The sequence below is a fragment of the Miscanthus floridulus genome, chromosome 19 (genome assembly GCF_019320115.1).
Source record: "Miscanthus floridulus cultivar M001 chromosome 19, ASM1932011v1, whole genome shotgun sequence".
Classification (NCBI taxonomy): Eukaryota; Viridiplantae; Streptophyta; class Magnoliopsida; order Poales; family Poaceae; genus Miscanthus; species Miscanthus floridulus.
In genome coordinates, this window is record NC_089598.1 from 83,843,881 (window position 1) to 83,848,856 (window position 4,976).

General features: G+C 47.7%; 1 pseudogene; it reads right to left on the reverse strand.

Annotated features, from left to right (window-relative positions):
• Window positions 1-1,414: 1,414 nt before the first annotated feature.
• Window positions 1,415-4,162, reverse strand: LOC136529713 (ABC transporter G family member 26-like; annotated as a pseudogene).
• Between the last annotated feature and the right edge of the window lie 814 nt (window positions 4,163-4,976).

The window sequence follows — 4,976 nt, forward strand, 5'->3', positions numbered from 1 at the left end:
TGTGTCATTGAGTTACCTCACTTGTGGGTAGGTTCTTGCGGTGTCCAATTGTGTGGACGAGGTTCGTGCAACACCTCTTAGCCGCCGAACCACAAAGTGTTGGTCGATACAACGGGGACGTAGCGTGTTGGCAAGCACGTGAACCTTGGGAGAAAATTGGTTGTCTCTTGCCCTTTGGTATTCTCCCAGTGATTGATAAAGTATTCATCTTGTGATTGGTTCACTCCTCTACAAGGCGGTATAATCACCTCACTTACTCATTTACATTTCCGCAAACTAGCTATAACAAGCTCTTTAGTATAGCTAGAATTGAGAGCATGCTTTGTGGATTAAGTTCATCTAGTGGAGCTCTTTAGTGTAGCAATTGTGAGAGCTCTTAGTGAGTAGTGACCTTGTAAATTATGTGCTTAGTGATCATAACAACTAGAATTGTTGGATAGGTGGCTTGCAACCCTTGTAGAGCTAGAGCAAGTTTACATTTCACTATTTGTTATACTAATCAAATTGCTCTAGTCGGTTTGTAGATTTTTAAATAGGCTATTCACCCCCCCCTCTAGCCATATTAGGACCTTTCATAGGAGCATCCAAACCCTAACTTCTTGTATATATATGTGGGCACAGATAACGGGCCTCTTTGGCCTGTTTAGATCTGGAGCCTTTTTTTGAGACGGGCCTCTTAAGAGGTTCGCCTCTGTAAATGGTCTCTTTCATTTTCGGAGACGGACCACTTAAGTGCCCTGCCACCCTAAATACATTTTAGGAGGCGGGCAATATCCGACCGCCTACGTAAATAAAACGTTTGTCTCTGTAAATCCATTTTGCGAGACGGGCAATTGTGACCGCCTCTGAAAATTCTCAGGTATTTTAGGAGACTTGGTTAAATTTTCTGACTCCTGCGTTAATGTTTGTGTAGTATGTAACAACCCTAAAATTCTAGAACCCAAAATTCCTAACTTTCAAAAACTTTTCTAAAAAGACCCTTGCTTGGTGAATGATACATGCTAGGATGCTACCCTAGTTGCACAAGTAGATCCTAAACTAGATGGTTGAGCATTTGCACTAATTCAAACTCATGAGTTGCATCTTTGGATCTTCATGACGTGCTAATAAAATCTTGATTAACCTTTTAATTAAATACTCTTGTTGTGTGTGCCCTGGCTTGACCAATCCCTAGTGTTGACCTAGGTGGACCCCACTAAGGTGGTATACATGTATGGAATACATGGACAGATGTTAGGAAGTGGAAAATAGAATTAGAAATAGAAATAGAAATAGAAAGACCAATGTTGTGACCAAAATAGGTCTAAAACCGATTTAGAAGTTAAATCGACCATAGAAAAGTCGGAGCCAATTTTCACGGGCCCGGAGGGGCTAAAAACAGGGTGAGTCGGCTTAACCAACTCTGGATGGGCAATAATCTTCCGAAATTCATAATTATTTCATTCGTACTCCAAATGAGGAGATCCATTTTTTTTCAATCAGCTCAACGAGAAGAACACAATGGTTTGAGCATTTGACAAAGTTAGGAAAATGGACTTAGCCAACTTTGAGTGGGACAGCCCTCAAAAAGCCTTTTTCTTCCTCCGCGCTCCAAATGCGATTATCAAGTATGCTTTCTGACCATCTTGGGGACAGAGCCATGATTGTGGAGTCCATTATGCACCTCGGATAATTTTAGATGTCAACGCATACCAAATTAATTAAGAATGAAATGTGTCGCTGCATAGGTAAGTGGGTGATCACAAGAGCGTGAGGCTGATCCGCTTGAGGAGGCAGAAGTAGGCGAGGAGTCGGTAGGCGAGCGCCATGGTGAGCAGGATCCAGACCTCGTGCATGCCGCCGTCGAGGTCCACGGTGCCGAACGACGGCGACGACTGCAGGCGCTGGCAGCCGCCTCGGCTGGCACAGTTGTACGTGAGGTGGCCGTGGTACTGCGCTTTGAGCAGCAGGTTGAAGCCGTAGTGCATGGAGACGTACTTGAGCCAGCGGATGAACTTTGGGATGTGCTGGACGTAGTAGCCGCCGGTGAGGAGGAAGAGCATGAGCACGAGCGACGCCATGACCCCGGCCCTCTTGCCGCTGAGGATGGCGGCGCCCTGCATCTCCCCGGTGCCCTGGCTAGTGAACACGATGAGCAGCGTGGCGAGGAGTGTGTGGAAGAAGCACGGCACGGTGCGGCGGAGGCCCGCCATGAAGTAGAGGATGGCCATGAAGAGCACCGGGTACAAGATGTGCGGCACGGCGTCGCACAGCGTGCTGCGGGCGTAGTAGGCGCTCAACCGGTACATGTCCGCCTTGCGCTCCTTCACCATGTACAGCTTCTCGACGGGGAACACGTAGACGGAGCCGAACAGCGACGACGACGTCCAGAAGGTGCAGATGTAGAAGATGAGCCCCACCTGGTCCCGCAGCTGGGCCTCGGTCCCGGTCTGGGACTTCCACCAGAGGAGGCCTAAGAGGAGCGCCACGCCGACGGCCTGGGCGAGCCGCATCTTGTCCAGGTAGTCGGAGGCGCGCTCCCGGAACGTGCGCCGGGACAGCACGGCGAACTGCTGGAGCCAGCCGATGCTCCGGCGGTGGTCCTTACGCGCCGGCACCGCCAGCCGCAGCTGCTCCGTGGGCGCCCTTCTCCCCGCGGGAGGCTCACCACCGGCCCGGTACTTGAGCTGCAGGTGCCTGATGACCTGAGTCCTGAACTCCTGCGGGTCCGGCGGGCCGCGCAGTGCCTCGAAAACGCTGATGTCGTCGAGGGTGCCGGTGGCGAGGTCCAGCACGAACTCGGCCGGGTTCATGGGGATCTCCGGAACGAAGCCCAGCGAGGAGAAGTGGTGCATGCAGTCCCGGGCCTTGCCGTGGTAGATGCGATGCCCCGCCCGTCGGAGATGAGCAGCAGCTTGTCGAACATGTGGAACATCCGGCTCGACGGCTGGTGGATCGTCGTCATGATCGTTCTCCGCTTCTGCAACGTAACCATCCAGGATCGAATTCATTAACAACATGATTGTCGTCGTCGTCGGTGACTCGGTGCCGTTGCTGCGTGCAAATGTATGTGGCGTGCTGCTATGTAGGACCTTGGCGAGGCGCTGCAGGATGAGGATGAGCTTGCTCGCTGACGTGGAGTCGAGGCTGGAGGTGGGCTCGTCGAGGAGGAGCAGCGACGGGTCGACGAGGATCTCGTTCCCGATGCTGGTCCTCTTCCTCTCGCCTCCTGACACCCCCCCTCACGAACGCTCCCCCGACTTTGGCGTGCCGGCACCTGACCATGCAATCAAATGAGGATCGATCACAACTCATTCGATCGCCATGCATACATGCGAAAACTAAACTCCCCATGGAAATTCAAATTTCACCTCTCTAGATTCAGCTCGGTGATGATGGCGTCGACCCTGTCACGCTTCTGCTGCTTGGACATGCAAGCAGGGAGCCTCAAGAAGGCGGCGAACACCAGGGTCTCCTCCACCGTCAGCTGTGGGAAGAGGATGTCGTCCTGAGTCACAAATCCAATCCTGCAGCGCACAGATTAATGAACAACACAATCAAAGAAATGAGCGCCAAGGATTTACCTTCACAGCAAATGCTTGGCAATATTTGTGTCACTATCAATTATTGAGTGAAAATTCTTGTTTGTTATTACAGTTTTACCTCCTTTTCAGGCAGGGGCTGTAGGGAGTGTCGTTGTAGGTTATCTGGCCCTTGATGCCACCACCGAGCCTGACATCCAGGATCTTGAGCAAGGTAGTCTTGCCACTGCCAGATTGGCCCATCAGCGCTAGGATCTCACCAGGGTCCACACTCCCTGCAATGCCCTTGAGGATGTGCTTGCAGCTGCTGCCCTGATCCACCCTGATCTGGGATGCAAACGCCACTCTCGCAGCTGTGAGGGGGTTCTTCAAAGTCATCTTCACCCTGTACTCCACATTCTCAAACTGCGAATTGCCGGGGGGTTGGGGGTTCAGCAAGCCTAAAACAGGAGTGAGATATAGTAGATACAAAAGCATAATACCTTGAGGAATATTGGAAGAGGGCCATCTTTTGTTGGCCACAGATGATCCTCCTCCACCTCGGCTTCGGCATCGGCATCTCCATTGCCTTGCCATGAAGGAGGAAGATGTTGGCGCTTCACAGTGGACATTTCCATCCTCTGCTCATCGCTGATCTCCATGTTAAGGCCAGAGCGAGAAAGTTGTTTCAAGAGGAAGCCAAATATATGACATCCCTCTTCTTTTTATGAAGTAGTAGGAAATGAGAGGTGCGAGCTTAGGTAATGAAAAGTAATTTAATATCCATAAGGTCTGTTATATATATTTCTAAATTACCCACTTATACAATCGTGAAGCTACAAGTAAGCATAATACAATGTTGCACCATATAGACCAAGTGAACATGTACATATTAGGATAAATACTTAAATTTAATAGCATATGAAACATGAAAAATGTTCAGTTAACAAACCACATAGAAGTAACAATGAAAATTCGCTTTAATTTATATTAATACCCCATGAAAATAAATTTCATTAATTATTATTACAAATACATTTATACATTTTGACTAAAATATTATATCATATCACTATTGTTATTTTACTTTTGAGCACTCTATGTTATATAAAGCAATACTACTAGCTATAATCATGTGTATAACAAATTCAACATGTGTAGTGCATGGGTGCAAGTTGAGTTTCAACTTAACATATAGAAAATACTATACTACTATGACCCAAACTCTTTTATAATAAATAAAAATTTAAAATTTTGAATAAATGATAATAAAACTAGAGTTCCAACATATATTAGATTGTTAAAAGCTGAAAACTAAACTATAAATTTGTTAAGTCACAGAATGGGATGCAACAAGAGCTTATATATATTAAGCTTAGGTTTCAACTAAATACATATCATGTTAAAAAAAAGAGAGAAAATCTATAAATTCTATCTAAAGGTGACCAATGGAGGCTCCATATTGATCCTGACAAG